The sequence below is a fragment of the Aythya fuligula genome, chromosome 4 (assembly GCF_009819795.1).
Source record: "Aythya fuligula isolate bAytFul2 chromosome 4, bAytFul2.pri, whole genome shotgun sequence".
Lineage (NCBI taxonomy): Eukaryota > Metazoa > Chordata > Aves > Anseriformes > Anatidae > Aythya > Aythya fuligula.
In genome coordinates, this window is record NC_045562.1 from 229,444 (window position 1) to 252,630 (window position 23,187).

At 41.6% G+C, this 23,187-nt stretch overlaps 1 pseudogene; it reads left to right on the plus strand.

Annotated features, from left to right (window-relative positions):
* Positions 1 to 7,917: 7,917 nt before the first annotated feature.
* On the plus strand, positions 7,918 to 9,340 carry LOC116488541 (annotated as a pseudogene).
* The last annotated feature ends 13,847 nt before the right edge of the window (positions 9,341 to 23,187 follow it).

Sequence of the window (23,187 nt, forward strand, 5' to 3'; positions counted from 1 at the left end):
CCTAAGTCTCTACCAGCAGAGGTACCTTAGTAGGAAGTCACAAAAAATATTCCAAAAGAGCAATGGGAATTGCAAAGACAGCTGTATGCCAGATAAAAGATTTGCTGCGTGCCAAATTATATTGCTTTTTTCTTCTCGTGTACTTAATGCTACTTGCATTTCTATTTATTGTCCTTATGTTTTGGTCAGTTGTCACAGTTCCAAAATAAATAATGGCAAACTGTAATAATCCATACTGAGTGATATCAGACTTTTTTTTTTGTAAACCTTCTCAGTATCTCCTCTCCTTTCACAAAGCTCATCTTGGCTGACTGCTTTCTCTTCTCTGAGAAGGTGCTAGTAATCACAGTGGTATAATTAGACAAAAAGTATTTATTTTTCCATTTTGCAATGCAACTGTGTGCAAGGGTTTCCATTCATCATTATAAACTGTAGAGAGGTATTTTTCTCCTTTATTAGAAGGTCATTTTCATATTTATTAGAGGTCATATGTGTACACCTACAGCTGTCTTTAAGTGATGAAGTTCTGCTCAGCTTTCAAGTGAGATTCCAACATAGTTGTATTGCATTTATTTTGTACATCTTGGGCAGCCAAGTTAAATCTGTCTTGTTGGCATATAATAGCTGAAACCAATGGACAGGCAAATCCAGAACTGGAAAGAAATTGGCATGAAAAAAATACACGAATATTGAGGGAATTTTGCCCTTTTGTTAGAATATTTTAACAGAAGAAACTAGGACTGATTTCCAGGTTACATGGCTTAATGTGTTCATCATACAGGGTTCTCATGACTAGCTTTGAGAAATGCTTCTCCCTGCCTCCCTCCTTCCTGTTTATAGATAATTTTAGTATTAAATAAGAAGAGAAAGGGTGGAGTTGCAGATGGTCTACCATCCAGGCCCTGTCCTATGACACTCATACTGAATTTGGCTGAAATTTGGAAAAGTAAAAAATCCCTTGTTGCATATGTTTTTTTAGAAAAATGATTGGCTGCTTGTCAGAAGTCCATAAATTAAATAATCTGCAAATAGTCTACCAATGAGCTCATAGCATTTGTAAAGCACTAGCAGACTTACTAACCACAGCAGATACACCAGCAACCCCAAGGAGTGACAGCATACTAATGAAAAAAACAGGGCTACTCCTCCCTTAACCTCTGGGGCTCTACAATCCATCCCCTTCTTGGATAAAGAGCCTTTCTTTTCTATTGTCTGTTGAAGGCTTAGAGTCATACAGCTTAAGTGAATACACATTTGTACCATGGTGCTGCAGGTTCATAGTTCAAGGGTGGTGACTTACGAATACAACTTGTTACAGTTGACCTTAATTATTTTTCTTCTCTGACAAAAACACACTGCAAAGGCAGCATTAGATTTATAAGCAAAAACAGGGGGATGAAGGGAAAAAGGAGAACCAAGGACTGTGTGACTAAAGAATTCCCAGCCCACAAAACTTCACTCCATGTCTGTAACTGTAGAAGCAAGCATAAGTTGCAAAGTTCTCAACTACAGCAATTCCTCCTCAACTCCTGCCTCAGATTACTGGGAGGGGGGGAGGGGGGAGAGCGTGCTACAGAATTTACAAGCCTAGTGATGCATAACTAGTGTACAATAAAAACGTTATTGGAAAATGTGAAAAATACAGCATTAATAGAAAAGAACATAAGAGTTACATTGTACATGCATGCGTATGGGAAAGAGCTGGTAGCTAAAATGAAATCAAAATGAAAGCTACTTAATATTCTGAGAATATGCAAAGTGTAGAGCTTGGAAACAGATTTACTGTATGTTATTTTTAAAGTGCATGTATGCTACCGTTTGCTATTGACTGTCAGGCCTGTACAGCCAAAAGGCCTGTATTGTTTTCAGGCCACATCAATGGGACCCCATAGCTACAATGAAAGCAGGTGATTACAGACAATGTCTGGTTCCGTGGAGGTCTTTGTGGCTTCAAGAACCTCAAAGCATGATGATCCCAGAGAGAAATCTGAGAGGATGAGATCACACTGTATGAAGGAAAATGCTGCCATCTGGTGCCTCGGGGAAAAATGAAGTTTGTCTTCATGGTATGCATCACTTGCAATCCTGTAAATGCTGCTGTGTGGGTCCTACAGACCTCAGGTTTTCTTTTTGTTATTAAAAGATGTTACCATTCTGTGCAGCATAGCATAGACTTTCTTGTGAAGCCATACACCAAATGTCATAATATAGAGGTTGAAAAGTATACTGTATGATGGTCTGCCCAAAAAAGAAATATCATTATTTATTAATGTAGCCTTTAAGGCAGGAGATTTTAGCAAGAATAATCAGAGGCAACATCCCTTGGGCCCAAGAACATACACAGTTTTCAGCTAGATATTCATTTTCTCACCAAAAGATTGTATGATGCTCTTTTATATCACAAATGCCTTTTGTACATCTTTTACTGCTGTGCATGAGAAGAGACTTAGAACCAGTACATTAAATTTGAAAAAGAACCAAAAATCTGCTCTTCACTATCAGGTTTTGTGACAAATTTCAACAGAACAATGATTTCTTGTGGTTTTTTTTTTTTTTGTTTTAGTTTGCTTGTTTTGCAGAACTGACTTTGACCTTGATAGTAGGTACTAGAAGCTGTGCAATAATTGTTTTACCTTATGAGCATTGTGGAATCTCTTTCAGTCAGTACATGTCAGAGGTCCTGGAAGACACAGGACAAGGCACCTAAACTGTTCATTTTTATGGTTTGGCTCTTACACCAGCCTGTTTCTGACTGTTGTTTATACAGCCTCAAAGGATGTGCCAAATACATGCTGAGACATTCCACACTTAGGATGAGGGAGTGTTATTTTCATCTGTGATATTTTTGGTTTTGTAGGCTTTCGCAGAAAGCCATAATGGCAGCTCAGGGAGACTGAAGTGACTGATCAAATACAAAATACACTTTTCAATTCTAGAAGTAGCAGAGATAAAGATGCTCTTTCTGTGAACTTAGATTTTTTTTTCTCCCTTGACAGGGCTCAGGAAAATTCCAAAGCCTGCAAGTCAGCTTCCCACTGGAAGACAACCAAGTGAGGTAAGTTACATAATTTATTTCTTAAAAATGTGTCATTTTTGGAACAAAGCAGTCACAAAACCACAGGCATGCTATCCATTCTTCCCCATAAACAAGCTCCCACACCATCATCTATTTCCCAGGAAGATGCTCTACTGCTAGAATGACTTCAAGTGCACTGAGTAATCTACAGGCCCTGCAGCCTGACAAAGAGTCTTCCAAAGCATTTAGTATATACCTTTGCATAACAAAGAGAAGGAATATTTACAAACTAAGAAAAGCTATTTCTAAAACTATATCTAAAGGGTCTTTCTTGTAACGCCTGCCTTAAAATGTGCTCTGCTACTTCAGCTAAAGCATCCAGTTTATCAGAACTCAGTGCTTACCATTTGTCGTGGTTTAACCCGGCTGGCAGCTAAACACCACGCAGCCGTTCGCTCACCCTCCCCCCTCCCTCTCTGGGACGGGGGAGAGAAATGGAAAGTGAAGCCCGTGAGTTGAGATAAAGACAGTTGAATAAGACAGGAAAATAATAATAATAATAATAATAATACAATGATGATAATAGTACTACTAATAATAATATGTACAAACAAGTGATGCACAATGCAATTGCTCACCACCCGCTGACCGATGCCCAGCTTAACCCCGAGCAGTCCGGCCCCCTCCCCCCAGCTAGCCACCCCTATATATTGTTTAGCATGACGTCAGATGGTATGGAATACCCCTTTGGCTAGTTCGGGTCACCTGTCCTGGGTCTGTCCCCTCCCAGCTCTTACTGCACCCCCAGCCTGCCTGTTGGCAGGACAGAGCAAAAGTCTGAGGTGTCCTTGGCTTGGTATAAGCACTGCTCTGCAACAATTAAAACATCGGGGTGTTATCAGCACTCTTCTCATCCTAAGCCAAAACACAGCATTCCACCAGCTACTAGGAAGAAAATTAATTCTGTTCTAACTGAAACCAGGACACCATTTCTCTTAAAGTGAGGGATTGGTGCAATCAAACAACTTCTGACATCAACAGTTTTTGTTATGCCTAACTGCAGACCACTAGTTGAAGTCCATACAGACTCCTACCTGTTATTATGGGCAATTGATTGTTTGCAGTGTGACCATCTCAGGCTGTTTCTCACTGGCTGTTCTACTCAGCAGAATTTTGCTAAGTGTGCAGAAAATCCTGAGACAGAACACTTTTAGAACATGCTCATTTCCTACCTCACACGGTGACTGCTTTTAAAGCTTGTAAAGAGTGGATAGCTAAGTGACCAGGAATATGTTGATGCAAAAAGACCACATGGAGACCAGGGTTCCTTAGGATCAGTAACCGCTACTCCTTTATTGATGACGTAACTTCAACTCTTCTGTTGAAGATAGGCTCCCTTCTTATACCATTCACTCTACAGCAGTACTTTTCCACTAACTATTCATTGGTCAACAACTTTGCCCAGCAACAGCAAACACCCAGCAACTTCCATGCCTTAATGGCTGGAGAACAAGCAGTCTGAGACAGCAAGGCATTCCTGAATCATCCTTCTTCGTTCCTTCTAAACTCTTTACATTCTTCATGGTCTCATCATTAAGAGTCCGATGTTATTACCAACCATGGGGCTTGTCGATCCCTATGGCCACACTCCCACAATATGTTATTTGAAAAAAATACTTTTTACTCAATATTATTTACTATAACATTTGGAAACAACAAGCCAAGTTAACCCTTTAGCTGAATTACCAAAATTCTATGCAAAATAAAAGGATTCTTGGGGAGCTACGCGAAGGTTGATGTCACTACTTAAGGCTGTTTCAAAACTTTTTCCATGCTTCAAAACTTCCAATTTAATTTCTAGCCACAGGTTATTTACAGCCATTGTATAGACATTTGTTCCTATAAAATTAAGTTTTTATTAAAAATGGAGCTAGGTCCTCATATTACTAACTCAGCATTGGAAGAACTTAGGGTTGCTTTCTGTCAACACCATCAGAATTGCTTGTGAATACATAGACAAAGTCTGCATCTTTTAGATGCATACATAGCTTCCTGTAGAGAAGCAGTAATTTCTTTGACAGTCCCCTGTCCGTGAACAAATCACAGAACTTGAAGCTTTTCTAATATTATTAGCTGTGTCATATAAAGATAGTTTTAGACAACAATGAAAAATCTTGTCAATGCCTGTGGCAGCCTCGTTGACTGCAAACTGCATTGTCAATCTCCCTTCAAGTTGCAGTCTTGAAAGAGCATTTCCTTTCAAACAGAAGTTATTTTCTACATGTTTTCAGTCTCCAAGTAGAAAAAAAGTTATCACCTTTGATAGGGGATCCAGAGGGTTGCCTCAGTATCTGAGCTTTTGATTATTGCACCAGTTGATGATCATTTTATGTAGTAGATGGCTACGTGGCTAAGGGAATCCATGTGAAAAGTGAGTAGAGTGCATACAGAATTCATGAGAAGGCTTAAGTCCACTGTAGAGATCCACATCTCTACTTAAATACTCTTCCCACTTTCTCAACACTTTTATAGACTCCTAAAAATACCAAGTTTAAATGTAGATAGCATCCAGTGTCTAGAAAGGCAAAATTTTAATACGTATAAGCTACAGTCACCAGTATATTTGTGTGGTCTCATGAACAACAAAACACTGTCCTATTTGTAATCGCAGGTTTCTTGGTACCTTTCAGATGGCTCTATTTGATATCCTCTGGTCCCTGCTTCCAAAATTCCATGGGATTTCATTACGACCCCAATTAGTTTCCCTGAACATTCTAGCTACCAGTATGCAGTCATCTCTCAGAATACTCGCACAGCCTCCATTGCAGGGCTAACAGATTTAATGATAATTTATGTTGCAGTTTCCACATATAATTTAAGTTATGCAGACTGATAATTATGTTAACATAAAGACAGATATTGTTGATGGATATATTCCTTTAAATATGCAAAAAATGTTATCTTCAGTTGCAAGAGAAAGCAAGTCACTCTTGGCTTGATACAGTTTCACCATTCTGACAAACAGGTCAACTTGCTTTTGGGTAAAACGCTTTTTAGTAAGTGAAATCAATATTTACCCAGCACTTCTTGAAGAAACCACACACAATTGCATGTCTTAGTGTCATGCATAACTGTCCCCAGATCAGTGCTTGGGTCTCAGCTTCCTAATGCTTATTCTTTGTATTTTCTATACAAAAATACCACCTAAAACAATAAGTTCTTTTCTAGACACCTGATCACAAAAGTCCTATGTAAAATGTAGGGATTTGAAAATAAACACATGATCTCAATCACAAAGTTTACAATACTACACTCAGAAGCAGAGAAAAAAAAAAAAAAAAGGCTTGATGCATTTGGCTGATCAGAACAGCCATGCAACTCTGATGAGTGAGTGGGGTTTGAATGCTGCCTGGCCAGATGTACATGCACTGCTGATTTTATTCTGTAGCTAACACATAGCTTTATTTATTGCTAATTCATAACATTTCTGATAATAAGACTCATCTAGAAAGACAACATTTTCCATGCTCTTCTTTTTACATCAAATGATCAAAAAGCACACAGTGGTTCCCATGTCAATCACCACATCTGTTTACCTTTCCTCTTCTAATCCTTTCTTCCTCAAAAGACCATATAATTTTGTATATTATCAGTAGCAAGAAACCAACTGTAAAACTCTTTAGAATTTGAGGGACCTCTGACAGGAAAATAGTCCTGAGTTTTATTAGATGTTCCTTGTTACTGCATGAACCAACTTTTTTCTCTCAAAAGATCAAATTAAACCTGAAAAACAGTTTCTTCCCACAAGCTCCTCCTGCTGGTGTTGCCTCCTCTGAAGGGTAAATCTTGACTCTCAACAAATGATCTTTCTTCATCATTTCCTCTTATTTTCTCCAAAGAGAGGAAACCACAAGCCCTGCAACTTAATTTCCATTTTCAGGCACCAAGTAGAAAGGCATGGCAACGTACTCTTGTCAAGTCATCAACAGGAAAAATTGCTGACTGTCAAAACCAAGCTAAGAGCAATTCCTCTAAGCTCTATGTTTTGATAACTGGGAAGCAAAGTGGCCAACAGAGCTTAAAAACGAATCTCTCTTGGGTGCCTAATGGAAGTATTCAGAACACATGTCAAAAAGGTTACAGTTTTGAGGAGGCACAGGAGGTAAAGGAGTGTTATCTATAAGGAAAGTAATTAACATCATATCCAATTGCTTCTAAAGGTTACTGATGTGGACCTGTAAGGACAATGCTTTTGCTGTGCTATTGCCATGTCAGATAAAGAAAGGTTCTGCAACAAAATTATTTTTTCCCCCGCTAAAAAACATCTCTTTAGGCAAAGAGGTCTGACCCACTCAGCTCTTCTCATCAAAGCAGAAGAGATAAGAAGTAACATGTGCAGATACAGCTGTTGCAGTAATTATCCAGCATTTTCAAGAATCATTTTCACTCAGCAATAAGGACCACGGGGTAACATGTGTTGGTCTCTGCTGTCCAAACTAGCTAGTTATAGATGCTTATCTTCTAATTTCCTCTCACCTGGGCATCACAGCTCCTTCTCAAACATACCTGATAGCAGGTTTAAGCATTGGTCCAGTACCTTGAACCAGATGCTACTAGAAAAATATGTGTGACCCATTTGGTGATAAACTAGAGCTGATTGATATGGTGGTGCACTAAAGGTAACCAGGTGTTGTGGTTTAACCCGGCCAGCAGCTAAACACCACACAGCTGTTTGCTCATCCTCCCCCCTCCCTCTCTGGGATGGGGGAGAGAAATGAGAAAGTGAAGCCTGGCTAGAGCAAGAGGAAGTGGGAACCAGTAAGGAGGAGCTGTTAGGCTCAGACGGGCCTATAGAGAGCTGTGCGTGATCAAAAGGAACACACCGATCAGAGTCTGTAACTATGCCCGCTAGCCTCCTGCAGCATGTGCAGATGGCTCTGAAGCTGTATAATGTCTTGCACTGGAAAAATAAAGGGTCTCCAGTTCTTGACTATCCTGGAGTCTGTGTTGTCATTCCCTTCAAATGGTGACCCCGGTGTGATTAGGACTACAGCAACGCTGCACGAGCATCTGAAGGGAACCCAACTGAACGAATCAAGCTTGCAGCTGGACTTCAGCTTCAATCCCGGGACATCACCTGAAGGACAGGTGAGCGGCTGGGAGCAAATCTTTCTGCAGAAGAAGAGGCTATAGTAAATAGTTGCATTATTATATATATTATGTAGTAAATAGTTGCATTAATAATGCAACTATTAATAAAAAGGGGTGTAAAATATGACCCATTTAAGGTAAAGCTACTATTGAAGTTTTTGCAAAAACAAGGGGTACCCTCGACGGCCTCAGCTGTATTCGATGTAAAGACTTGGGAACAACCCGGGGGAGAAAGTGTGGAAGGCAGCATCAAGCGGGGATGTGACCACCGCTGAGGTTATGACTACAGGACGCCCGGCAGGGCAAGAATGGGCGCCGGGGCCATGCGGTAGGAGATTCAGAGGCTGCCCCCACCCACCAGGGCAGGAGAAGACCAGGATCAGGGTGTAGTAGGTGGACAGAAGATTATTAATCAGACATTTCTTTCTCTTTCCCCAATTACTGCTTTGTCAGGACAAAATGTAGAGGGAGATTAAAAAAAAAAAAAAAGCTGGAAGAATTTCTGAATTTTAAACAGTTAAAGACATCTCTGAAGGAAGCTATTTTGCTAGACTATTATATTGCCAGATTTTGGTGGGCTAAAGAAGAGAACTTCAGTCTTGTGTAGCTCTCAGGATTCATGGATCTATTAAACTTCCTGTTGGAGAGCCTCCATGACAAACATATGACCTTAGGAGATAACATAAAGGAACTTGGAAAAGCAATGGCTGGAACAGGAGAAACTATTCAGAAAGAAGTGACGACATCCATGGTGACATGGATGTCTTCAGCATTGAGCAAGCCAAAGCAATCATTGATTACTTGAATATCAGCAAATTTAAACCCTATAAATTGTATGAATATCTCTTCCACAGTCCTAGAGAAGAACTTGTGATAAGTAATAAGTATGTGATGGAACTTGCCCCACCTGCAGTTACCCCCTTCCCTCCTTTACTGGAAGAAGGTGTGCCTTCAGAAAGCTGTGCATCATTGATACTATTGCCAATAGCTGCAGAGATGGAACCCAAGGGACCTGATCAAGAAGGTCACCTGGAAGAACCCCGTCCAGAGGCAGAGTCCCTTGAGGCAGGTGCTGTGGCTGCTTTCACTGTTGAAGATCAGAAGTCTGCAGTGGATGGAATCCCAAGTGAAATTATTGCCAACCTTAAGGCAGAGATAAATGAAAAGCTGTAAATGCAAGAAGAAACTTATACTTTGAGAACAGAAAAATTAAAAAGTCGTAAATAACCAGATAAGAAAGGATATTTTGCTGGAAGGAGAATACATAGAAAGAAAATGTAATTTTGAGGCATTGCAGACACAGGAGAGAATTTAATTAACATGTAATTATACACTTTTTTCCTATAGTTATTCATTAATAACATGTATGTTATTTAATTTCATTTTTTGCTAAGCTTTTAAACTAGCTTCATATGTTATACTTCTTTATTTCCACCATACTAGAATTGCATAAAAGAAGAGTATGTACTTTTACAGTCTTCCCAGAAAGAATTCTTTTTGATTTCCATAGATTTTTTTTCTGGAATACATGTAATGTTTCATCTGAAAATGTATTCCCTATTCCTCTGTATGCTAACATCGTTCCATATTTTCTTCAGACATTATAGAAATGTTGTAAACACAAGAGGAATCTAACTACATAATAATTGACAGCAGAAGAACTGGTTTAATGTCTGTGTTTCAAAATAGTAAACTATACTAATTGCTATGTTACAGAACTCTTTGCTATAGAAAGCATGTTAAAAACAAGTCATGCTTTCAAGTACAAGGGCTGGATTGCATATTTAAGGGAATATTTAAGAAACAGAATATTTTATTCATTACAATTTTGTATTTGTTTCTCATTAAGTAAAATGTTAGGCTTTGTTTCACTTCACCCACATATTTATGGTGATAATGGAAAACATTCGCAAGCCTGACTCATCCAGGCAAAAATGACAGTAACCTGAAATAATTTGCCTAAAAGGCCTTGCATGGGTGTGCTCCCTGGTTGTGCTCAGAGCTGAGAGTACAGGCAGAAGGGGACATTGGCTGCGTGTTGTTCATCAGAAAGAGCTCCCAGAATTAAAAGACAATATTCAGTAGCTGCATTTGAGTGCCAATAACCTGGAAGTACTCTTTAAAGTGCATGTCAGATGTGTGGGCACTGGACCCCTGTTAAGCAGGCAGAATATTTTAGTTGGTCTCAGGTGTTGAGAAAAATTCTTCCCGTTACATGATCAGAAGTAAGCTCTATAGCAAGTCACTAAAAGTTTTCTCCATTTTTCTATCCATCATGTGCCAGCAAGTTAATAAGAGCTTCCTTTCCTCTATAAAAGCTAACTATTCCAATTTGAATTGTGAGGTAACTCATGAGGAATTATTGGTTTATCCTAAAAAAAAAAAAAAAAAAAAAAAATCCTTTAAAATTTCTAAGATTCATGGTTATGTTCTGCAATGTTTTATTGCTTTGAAATATGACTTTTTTTTTGTCATGATAACTTTCTAAAGTCAAAAGGACCTTTATTTTGATACATAAATTAATTTCCCAGAGCATTATGCTAATGTCACAAGTTTCCCTGGTTTTGAACTCAAAGGCGTGAACATAACTTCTGAAGAGAACTGTCTGTATGGAAGGGGAAGAGTATTTCTTAAAATTTTTGCTGAAAACATTACTGTCAATTTAGCACTTCAGTCAAATCTGATGACTACAACATTCTTGCTACATGACAAAGCAGAAAAGGAACATGATGATTTATGTTAGGACCAATGCTAAACAAAGGCTTTTGCCCATATCTCTTCCTCTCTCCCCCGTATTTTGTAGAACTTCTGGGAAATTTTGAAGTGCTTTGAAGATGAGAAGCTGTATATGAACATCAAGTATTACTGCAATAATTTGTTAGCAGTTGCTCTTAGTACATACGCATAACAGCTGAGGTACTGCAGAAATCCAACATGGAGTTCAAATCCTACAAACCGTACTTGTAGCTCTCTTCCTGCTGACTAATAATATTTGTAGCTATCTTCCTGCTGAAATAACACTACCAATAAAAACAGCCTCAGGGATTTATATATATATATAAAATATTTTTTTTTGGAAATGGGATGAGGGATAGTTGAGACTAAAGTGAAGGCAGGAAAATGAGCAAAAGGTGAACATGACATCTCTTCAAGCAGTCAGAGTACATGCTCTGACACAGCATGTGAACATCAAATTGAAGAATCCTTTAATGTCTTCAGAATGTTAATATGAAATGCAAAACGTCATGTTTTGGATGGATGAGTAGGTACAAAATGTTCCGATGCAATATGGTGCATTAAGAACAGTCTCCAGCCTGTATTCCTGGCTTTTCCATTGGTTTAAATCAGGTTTGCTGTTTTTAAAGTCTCACGTGTCATGTTGAGTTACTGCTGTAGTTCTCTCTACAAATAATCATACTGTCATTTCTGGGACCTACAGTTAAGGTTTTTGATTTTTTGTTTCACTACTGATGTGACAGAGTTCTTTAAAGTATACATACTTAACACAGTTCTTAACTTAACGAGTTCTTAACAAGTTCCACCCTACAAAGCTCTCAATTTAAATCAGGCAGATGTAGAAAAGAAGAAAGATGTTACATTCTGCCTTCTCTCCCAAATAGGCAAGGATGTTCCAGGGGAAAAGGGATAGAAGAAACAGTATAGTTTTTCCTGTGTAAGGTATAATATTGATGCTTTTTCGCATCTGCATGGTAAAATCCTGGTCTCCTCTAGAATTTTGTAATGAGGTAGTGAATCTAGCTAATTTAAATATTGTACTCTCATGTCTTGAATAGTCTTAGCTGGCTTCTTCAGAAGGACTTGGGTGTTGTTTCATCCCCTAATACTTAAGCGTTTTTCTGAGAACAGACTCTGTGGACCTTATATGCCACCAAGGCACCACAGAGTTGCTTCAAGTTTAGGGCTTAATCTTTTAAGACAGCACAGCAAACTAGGGCCAAGCACGCTGTCCAGCTTGCTGCTTTCTTTCTGGGACTTAACTTTTTTTCTTCCACTGGTTGTAATATAGGAAAAGCATCCTTTCCCAAATAGGCTTCTGAGAAGCTCAGACAAGTGCACATGGATTTTCCCCCTTTCCACCTGGTCTTCTGTAATCTCCAATTACACATGCAGGGAGGCTGCAGTCCTCTGGTGGCTCTGAAGGGTCTCCCTTCTTGCAAGCACCTGCCCTTAGCCCCGCCCCACCCCAAAAGAGAACAGTCCTGGTGCCAGGAAAGGCTGCTGCAGGGCTCAGAGTGTTGGATCAGGTGCACATCTTTTGGGGGCCACCAGGTGCATGCACTCTGCAAAACTATCCCTGGGTCCTGGGCTGCTTCAGAGCAGCTCCAACCCCTGAGCACCACCTCCAGAAACTAACATCCAGAAAGAAATTGTAAGATAAAACCATCTTGCTACAGGCTCCCATTTTGAGGCTTTTTTAAAATGCCCTTTGAACCACAATGAGTATTTCTTCACTGTTTCACAACTGAACAGGCAGATCCTGCGTTAGGGCTGCAGGTTACAGACAGTTTTCTAGAGGGGACCTGGCCACAAATAAGAGGAGGTCATGGATGTCTGCTCTGAATCAGCAAGTAGCTGCACAACCGAACTCCATCCATTCCTCCCTTCTTGTCTCTGAAGGAAAGGCCCTATTCTGAAGGCAGCAGGAGCAGGAAGAACAGGCACACAAACAAAAATAGGTTTAATTTCAACTATCAAAATGTATCCAATTTGCTAACCCAGGCAAGAATTCTCACTTCAAATATTTTATACATCTGTTACTGTCTCATGATCCAGGTTAAAGTGTCATTTCTCAGTTTTCTTTACCTTGCTGAGAATCTTAGGGATTTTTGCATCATTATGTGTTTTTAAATTTAATTTAAAAAAAAAAAAAAAAAAAAAGCTATCCTCACAAACAATATGTAAAAGGCATGCAAGTATAAAATAACCCTTATACTAATTGTTAGATAGACATGAAAGATACCAATATACCTGATTTATAATGCATTTTTCTAAAAAAGAGAAAAGAATTACTGGAACAGGAATGTGAGAATCAGGATCAAGCAATAGAAAAGTTGCACAGCATTTACAAAAATAAGTGGCTATATTAACTCTTAGAAAAGCAATAGTTTAGGCAGTCTCCACTCAAAGTATATTAGAACCACAGTTTAAGTGAACAGTATTAATAACCCAACTGTACTATCACCTAGGTCAAGTTTAGTTAAGAAGCCTTAACTCAAACAGTACTATCATATCCCTGATAAATGCAAGTTAAAAATCTCTAATAGCATCCTGTTCTCAGGAGTTTCAGTGTTAGCTCAAGTTAATTATGTTTAAACTATTTCTCTTTTGGTGTACTGATGAGATGATGTGCATCAGACACCAAAGAACAAGAGCAAATCACAACTTGATGCTGCTTACAGTGAAGCTGCCACACCATTGCACTGTAATGGACTTAGCCTGCCTGTGTTAAGGACTATATGGTTAAAGAAATACAGCTCAATTACACTGACTTCCTACCTCTTAAAACTTGCTTTCCTTAGGCTTTTAACACTTGCACATTCCAGATACCTTCATCTGGCAATGGAAGAAACAAAATCACTGCAGCTTCCCTCTGGTTTTGCTCATGGCTAGTCACACTTACATCCCCAGTGACTGCAAGTCCTCAAACCTGAGAACGTAGCAACAACTTAGTTTTGCTGTTTTTCACCCCAATGCTGGTGATTCATGATCACTGTTTGCTGGAGCACGCTACTAGTGTAACAGCGACAAGTTAATGGCAGTAGCAATTTTTTTTTTTTTTTTTCTCTTCGCTGTCACAATGGAACTTAGTGCAGACTGGGTCTACAGTCAACAGTTGCACTTGGGCACCAGAGCTACAACAGAGCGTCATCTCTTGCCTGGTGAAGGCTTCAAGCATAGGAGTAAGTGTATACATTCAAAGTAATTTCTGGCTACAGCACAGTTAAAAACAGCTAATTCTTAAGTGAGACAATTAGAAAAAGCATTTCTTGGCCAATATTCTTTTTTTATTTTTCAGTTGTAATTGGACCTTCCAAAGGGAGAAGGGGCAGGAGTGGCAAAGTGTGGAGAAGATCCCTCTCAATTAAATCTCTCATAAAAGGAAGCTTTCAAAAGTTTTAGCCTAGGAGAATTCAAATTATCAGGCAGCCGGGACCTCTTCCACATACTAGAGGTATACAGATGCTCCAGCCACAAAACCCAACCAAACAAGCACAAACTGGAAGAATTTGTCCAAAGTTAGTGTTATTGTGCCACTGTGAATAAATCATCCTTGTGTTAGAAACATGCCAAATACCTATACTAATTCAAAAGCAGACATGAGGTACACAAAAGGAACTTGTCTGATTCTGACAAATGCTTTACTCTGAACTTCTGCAGCATGTGAGTTGCTACAGACTGTAAATAAAAAAGCATTTAAAACTTTATCCTAGAGATTTACAGTTTTTAATTTGGTGGCTATAGGCAATTACATCTGCATCAACAGGCACTTGTGATGGACAGCTATATGCAAGTTTCCGCTGAAAAACGCTCATAAGCAGCAGCATAGGACTACAAGATATTTTTTGTCTGTTCTCTTTCTGTCTCTATTTAAAAGCCATAAGGGGGCAGGATTATATTCACTCTACATTAGATGAGTTTAGCATGATAGCCTTGACACTGACAAGTTGTTTACAAGAACATAGGAGACCAATAACAGGTTCATTTCCAGCCAAAGCATTGGAGGGAATCATCCTCATTTTAAAGTGAGGTCAAATATGCTGACACCTACAGCCTAGTGCTGGTGTCAGTGCCACCCTAGCAGAGGTAGGATTATCTACCACTACTTTTTTGTGCTAGCAATGATCTTCTGGTTTTATGACTGGAACAGCGACTTGTGTCCCAGCCAGCAACATTCTTAGGCTTGAGAGCTCCTACAAGTGTCAGATTCCTGGCTTCTTTTATACAATTCAATCGTGTTTGTCTTGGGATACAAAATGTTTGTAAACGTACCGTATTTAACCTGTGTGGATGAGCAAAGAGCTCATTGATAAGATTGAAAGGAAGATGAAAGTTTATGAAATGTGGAAAAAGGGCCTATCCTCTTGGGAGGAGTATAGAAGTGTTGTCAGGGCCTGCAGGGATGCGACAAGGAAGGCTAAAGCCCAACTAGAGGTGAGGCTTGCAAAAGAGATAAAAGATTAAAAAAAAACTTCTTAAGTATGTAAACAGCAAAAGGAAGTGTAGAGTCCTGCACCTGGGAAGGAGCAACCGCATGTATCAGTACAGGCTGGAGAGGAGCTCTGAGGAGAAGGACCTGGGGGTCCTGGTGGATGACAGGTTGACCACGATCAAGATCAGCTGAAGGCTTGGTGTTTTAGATGTTTTGATGTTTTAGATTAAGCCTGATTAAGTTAACATACAAACTCAAGTTAGCAATCTCTGTTGCATGTTTGAAAAGCTAGGTTCTCAAAGTATCTTCCCAGTTGCTTTTTCTCAGATAAGCAGAAAAGTTGACAGGGCTTTAAATGCATAAATTCAGATCTGTGTTCTCCAGGATTCCCACTTGGCCTCAAACTAACCCCAAAGGTTTTTGTAGGTAAATCCCTACAGACCTTCACATTAAAGCTCCCCAGCATCATCAACTTCTGTGTCTGGGAACACTCAACACCTGGGTCCTCCAGCAGCCTGAGGATCAGCCTTCAGCTCTGCCCTCATCCCAAACACATCGAACATGCCTACCAGGCCCTGCACATCCTCTCCTCTGGAGGTCCTGGGTGCACAGGTTCTGCCGCACACTCTGCTGATACCAGCTTTTCCCAGAAGTGAGGAGGAAAACCTGTTTTCTTTGGGAGGGACTCCCTACACAGAAATGGCACTGGGAGCTGAGACCAACACCCAGACCTTTGGAGTTGAATGCCTTGGCTTGTGGACTAATTAGATGTCCAATTTCCTTTTCCCTGCATCTCTGATTTCTACTACAAACAGCCCCTGTGGAAAATGATGAGGGCCTCACTCCCAACACAGTACAGAAGCAGCCTGTCCAACAGTAAGGAGACCTGCTGCTCTAACCCCTGTGTGCCAGAGTGAAAAGGAAGTGATAGCTGCATTGCTGCCCCTCTCCCATGACTTGAGAAAATAATGATCCCTGCTTGGCTCAAAAAAGACAGGAGTCTTCTCTCTCATCATCAGCAGGTGCCACAACAGATTTGTAAGTTGGAGCAGCAAAAACCACTGCATTCTGTCCTGAGGTAAGGAGCCTAGAAACAGAGGGTTTCTCTAAAATGAGAACAGTTATCTGGAACTGCCTTAGCCAGCTCCCCTTTCTCAAGCAACTAGTTCCTACATGTATTTTGGAACTTACCTGATGGTAATCCTGGCATTCCTGAAGATATTTCTGCTCTCAAGGGGCTTCTCCCCAGTGGAAGTTAGAGCCCACTAAAGCACAACTTCATCTGAGAGAAGCTGTCCTTTCTGGCTATCATCCACGTCACTGCTGGATGGTCCTCAACAAGGTATCCCACCACCATTCAGCCACCCTTGCATAGGAAGGTTGTTCTTAGGAAGCAAGCAGCGGAGGAGCCACACTCCCACAATAGCTCCTACAGAGGTGCTGTGCTGCAGGCCACCTGTGCTAGAAGGCCCACTGCCGTGCCTGTGAGGCCTGCAGCTCTGCTCCAGTCAGTGTCCTAGAGAAGCCTCATTTTATCTGCTCTGATTTCCTGAGCTTGATTGCAATGCAATAGCTTTCCAGGTGCTTCTTGTTTGGAAAAAAAAAAAAAAAGTAAAAAAAAGTTTATAGGGAAACTGCATAAACAGTAGTTCAAAGAAGAGAAGATCCAGTGTTAAAAAGGCACACACCCTACACCATCAATTTGACTTCTTTTCCCCTCTATCTCTGCTCTAGCATCTGTTTTCAAGACATTGATTGTTACAAAAGAAATGTATATAATTATGTAATTTACATAATGTTTGCAGATTTTCCACATGAGGTCTTGAAATAAAAGTAACAGCATGTATTTGATCCAGCAGCAAGTTTATAAAGCATTTCTTTTGAAGGGAGAATGTTGAACACATTCCTGGAAGTACACTAAATTAATCTGAGACTTTTGTTTTTGTTTTAAAGCTCCAAATGCCACCATCCCCAGTGTTTTGACAATCTGGCAGCTCCCAAAGCTCTTCCCCTCCATAGCAGCTGTTGCTCACAGGTGAGGTCCTCCACTGCAACACAGCCCAGCCCAGGCCCCTGCTGCTGCCCACATGGGTGGAGCAGAAGTGCCTGCTGACCTCACAAACACCAACAGGCCTGAGGTGGAGCACCTCCCTGCCAGATGCTCTGCCCTAGCTGCTTACTTGACTTCATTTGTATGTCTTCTCTCCAGGAAACAACTGTTCAAATCCAATTTCAAATCCAATTCAAATCCAATTTTGAAAACATCTTCACTCAAATATAAATGACCAAGAGCAATGCTCAGTAAAGCTTTGCAATGCTACAGGACTTGTAAATAAACCACCACAAGCACACAGAGCAACCTAATTAGGCTTGCCCACAAGGAGCAATGTGCTTCAAGTGTCACAAGCACAAACCCAACATTCTGAAGGGCTTTTTTTTGGAGGAAATAGATGATATTTTCCTGTCAAAAAAAAAAAAAAAAAAAAAAAGCTAGGAACTGTAACTGTGTGCCCTTACTGCTCTCCCTTCACAGTCCTGGGCTCCCCAGCCCCTTTGGATCAAAAGCATGCCACACAATGAGCAGGTCAGGCACAGCACTGATAGCAGACATTGGGCTGGGGTCCTTGTGCCAGTCAATGTTTCAGGCACATGCCATGGAGAAGGGGGCGAGGAAGAGAGAGTGACAGAAATGTCAGTCTTGTGATACCTGCTAATGCACAGATTGTCAGTGTCACCTCTTTTCAGATCAGGGCAGAAGATCATAATGCTCAAAACCGCTGAGTGGCTTTTACTGGATTAATTTCTGTCACCGAGTAAGGGTTTCTAGAAATCTGCATGGTTTCCTCGTAGCTTGTTTTCTCATGTTTCTCCTGAAGCCCCAAAGAAAATGAGAGCCCAAATTCAGAGAAAGAAAATGATGACATGAAGTTCTGTTGCAGACTGGTTCAATCTTACCGCCTCTCTATTTTTAAGAGCTCACCCCTCACATACATTGGTACTATCATAATCTAAGACAGCCTGAGGGAAGAGGCTGTAACTGTCTTCAGCACAGATCAGCAGGCAGCTTCACCATCTTGCTAAGGCCACCCTGGGGCACAGAGTCTCAGTCGTTGGAGCTCCCAGTCCTCAACATGGATTTTCCATGCTATGCTCTGACACTGAACAGCTTCTTGTTCTTGGCTACTGACACTACAGGTGGCCTCAGTGCAATAAAGCATCTTTTTGGCTGCTCTGTTTGCACTACCTTTCCTGCTAGCAGCATGACTCATGCCATACCTGTGACAAGGAGGCTGCTGGCTTGGCGGTGAGGTGTGCCACACAAGAGGCGGGTCTCTCCTGCTGTGCCATTTGCGAGGGAACTGCTGGGAGCACAAGGCGCCTCTCTCATACTGCCTGCCCACCTGCAGCTGCCACGCTGCAGCTGCTATCATGTTCTAGGCTAGCTGAGGGTTTGCTCAAGCTGTGACTTACTGTTGAACTGACATGGCATTCCTGTCGTAACTAATTACAACCCTGCTCATCTCATACCCTCCTCTTAATAGCCCTTTACAAAACTCTTATTTCAGTTCCCACTGTCAAGCCCTGTCTTCTCCAGGCAGGCTCTTAAGACCTTACCAGGCTCTCTGACAAGCTTCTCTAGACTTCAGGTTTAAACCTTCCTCGCATCATTCTAATTCCCTATAAAGAACACAGTCTGCATGTCTCTTGTAGTACTGTGCTTCAAAGCAGACTGGACACCACTAGCAAGTTGAGTAAAGCAGAAGAATTATTTTGTGCACCCTGTATATTCTACTCCTGCAGCTAGAAACCAGACATTCTGCTACAGCTGTCATTTTTTTAAAGCAAACAAGAAAAAAAGCAAAAAGCAGTACCACTACAAATACTACCCCCAGCTAACTTGCAGTCTCACTGTACCTCAGGAAAAGAGCAAGAGACACAGTTATAGGCCACCTACACCCTGCTTCAGTGCAGCTCCCTGTCCTAAATAACTTTTCCATCTTTTTAGGTTGCTCCCCTCTACTGTGCATGTGCACGGTCGGTGATCTGCTCATCTTCGCCATCACATTGTAAACTAGCACACTCAACTGTGTGGTCTCTCCAAGTCCCTGGTAAGTGTACCTGACCACAGATATTTTCCTCACTGGAAACTTCTTTACTTGGAAAACTGAAGCAAGATCTGCAAATGATCTGCTGGGGCATTACACAGGTGAGGTCTGGGAGCAGCTCAGTGGGCTACCCAGCAGCACGTTGCCTTACAAATAACAAGGGATTGCTATTGACACACATGGTCCTACTGAGAATGCTGTACAGAACCCAAACATGATTCTGGGTCCAGCTGCTCTGCATAGATACTGCCTAAAATGCTTACAGAAAAAGAAAAAATATATATATATTTTTTTCAATGGGATGGTTTGTTTTGTTAAAACAGACAAACAAATAAGCAAGAGTTAATGAAAGAGCTGTACATATATTGCAGAGTGGTGACCACAAAGTTGTGCAGATAGGTCCACAAGGCAGAGTCACTTGGAAGTGACAGACATTTATTTAATCTGCCCCTGCTGTGGATGTTTGAGTGTTATGAACTGAGCCTAAAAATGAGGAACAGTTAGGCAGGGGAAGGAAAGTAAGCTATAAAGGTGGCTGTACTTAAGCTGACCAAGGATTCAGCTGTCATGTGCCCAAAAGTGATTGTAGCCAAACAGCAACAAAAGCATATGACCAGAGCAGGTACGTAAGGAACACTGAGTGCTCTTCTAGCCTTCCATAGCTTTCAGCTCATCCTCAGCCATGTGGATGTGACAAATTGTCTATGTGGCTCAGGTGTAACTCAGATTGCAACTTGGTAGGTGGGGTAAACTAAAGTTAGTTCAAGCTGTGCAGGGGTGTGATAGCCTGAATGATGCTGCATAAAGAACAGGTAGTGCACAATTAGGCACTGATTAAATGCAGATGCGCTGCATTTCATCTTGATTTTCGTCTTCAAAACAAATATGAGACAACTGAGCAGAGCCTTGCCTTCATCTTAGTCACTGGCAGTAAGAGAGGACCTCAACTACGTTTTTTTATTTTTTTTTTACAGTTTCTTTCTGACTTTGTAGTCCAGCTCTGAAACATGTTTCAGTGAAGCTGGACACCGCATGGTACAGAGTCTGATGGCAATTGCTTCTCTGTATGTTGTGCTATCATATATTTGCTCGGTATGACAGTTTGTCACACCAGGAATGAGGTTAAAGTGCATGAAGTCACACACACCCTTCAAATACAAACAAGGCCCAGTCATTAGCCATAGTTAGGTGGTTAATAAAAGCCATGATTGGGCAACTAGAGCTCTCACTGTGTTTTCTTTAAAGGTGTGCTCAACACTTGCCACATATCACAGTTTCCTGTGATCAAAGAGTAGAGTCCTAACAGCAGAAAAGAAAAATGTGCCCTCTTATTCTAAGAGCTGCAGGTGGGATTAGTTCAAAACAAGGTCACTTCTGAGTGGTGGCCTGGCCACTTTCCCTGACAGCATTGACCATTGAAGTCAGCGAACTGCTGCAGCAGATCCACATCTCTCCCTTGTGTGCCTTAGGAGGGGAAAAGCAAACAAGTGGACAAACATGAGAGATGGTGGTGGCAGCTGTGGACCTTGACAGTGAGGTCTGGGCCCCCTGCTCTTGCCCCTGAGGAGCTGGGTACCCAGCTTCAGGCTGCCTTGCCTGCTTTGAGAACCAGGGTGGAGGAGAAGGGTGTGGGAGCAGCTGTCCCTGTGCTGGCAGGGGCATCCTCTGAGTCTCATGGTTGGAGTGAGGGTGGCCAGGCTCCCGCAGGAGTTCTGGGCTGCTTGGGTCTTGGTGCTATGAGAACTGCACAGCAAAGAGCTGCAAGTTGGCAAGATAAAACCAAGTCACGAGGGTCGTTATTGTTGTTTTTTCTCCCTTCAGATGACTGCAGAATATTACATGTAAGCAAATTGCTGGTACTTAAACTGGGCTGATGTTTCACAGCTCTATTTCTCTATGAGAATATGTTGCCTTTTCATATTCCCTCGCAAGGGCTATGTCTGTTCTTCTCAAAGTCCTAAATAAACTCTAATATTAGGAGATTTTCTCACCTGTTCCTGTAGAGAACAAGATGTGTTGCAGAACTTTTCCTAACAAGCATCAGTGTTCAGAATGCATGGTGCAATCTGGGTGGCAAACAGATCGTAGTTCCTGTGGTGTTCAGCAGCACGCCTCTGTGGGTGTCACCAACATTGCAGCCTGCTTCTGGAATCCTGTTGGCTACAGGACTATATCTAAGTTTTTACAGTTTGAAATGGCTAAAACATGGAATTGAATTTCCATTTTATAACTGAGAAAAAGCAATTATACCTTTTGCAGGTATATTATGCTTTATTATGCTTTTTGCAGGTTCTTGTTTAATCCGGGTAAAGAGACTGTGTGAAATAAGGCTTATTGTTGTGTTAGGACAACACAGGTCAAAATGAAAACAAACAAACAAAAAAACAATTCCTTCTGCCAGAAATGCACAAAAAAGGATTACCTGTTCTGTCAGGCTGCTTTGCTGTGCTGCTGTCCCTGCAAGCAGCTCCTCTCATCTGCCTCCATGTAGCACAATTTCAAGTGTCCATTTAGCATCTTGAACCTTGTCCTCTCGAGGAGCAGACCAGCACTGAGTACTGTTTTGGTGGAACACACCTAGTGCCTCAGGCAGAACTGATTTCAGTTCATTGCTTCCAGGACATGGATAATCCTTGTGGGGCCCTTCTAATTTAGGGTATTCTATGACTCAAAAACCTGTACTAACCACCTTGGCCATCATTGTGAGCCAAGTCAGCTTTGTTCTGTGAACACACCCACTTTCTTGAAAGGTTTCTGTCTGTTAAAGGTAAAAATTTCATTTTTTTCCATACAAGTAACAGACAACAGCATTCAGACAGTGGTGGGGGGGGAGGAGAGGGATGCTTCCAGGGACCACCTGCAGCAGAGGCAGGACAGACTAAAGCCAAAGAGGGGCAGGATCAAGCTCAGACTGTGGATGGAAACAGAGCTGTGCCCCTCTGAACTGAAGCCCCTGTTGTCCCCTCCATGTGGAAGAAGGTGCTCATGGACACATGGTGAGTCTGCAGGTGAAAGGCCTTAGATCCAGGACTGAAAAAGGCAGCAACAGGACAAGAGGAGAACGGCAGCCACCAGCTGCCATCCCCTCATCCTCACACACTGCACAAGCTGAGCAGTATGTGCCAGCCACACAGGGAGTAACACATGGGAAGGGGGATTCAAAACAGGACAATTTCACAAGTGCTACCACCCAAGAAACTGCAACACTGTTTGCATTTGCCAAAGCAGAATGTTGCGGAGTAGACAGAGCTGTCCAAGTCCTCCCTGGACATGATCCATAGTCCTCCTGCTGCTGCACCCTCCCTTCTCTCCCATTTATTTTCAGAAGCTGGGAGCAGAGCCAGGAAGGCATGCCCAGAGCAGCCTTGCCCAGTGATGTGATATTGGAGCACAGACTGGAAGATGTCACACACTGTGCTTGGGCCAGCACAGCTTGCCCATTGAGCAGCACATGGCCCACCCCTCCTGTGTCTTCTCTCTAGCTGAGGCAGTGGCCTCTAGTAGTGCTTGGGAACTGTGGGGCGGGGGACCAAGGGAGCCACTATCTGTCCTTGTTGCCTGTGGCAGCCTCTTCCAACATCTCACTAGACACCTTCAGAGACCAGAGGCAGCAATGTTTCCTACGTTGAGGAAAGTGAGCCTAGAGGGCAGTGACAGCATCACGTTCCCCTTTTGTCAGGTACAGCTCACTGCAGTAGCCAGGCATAAGCGTGCCTTGTGTGTCACGTGCTTGGGAGGAAAGG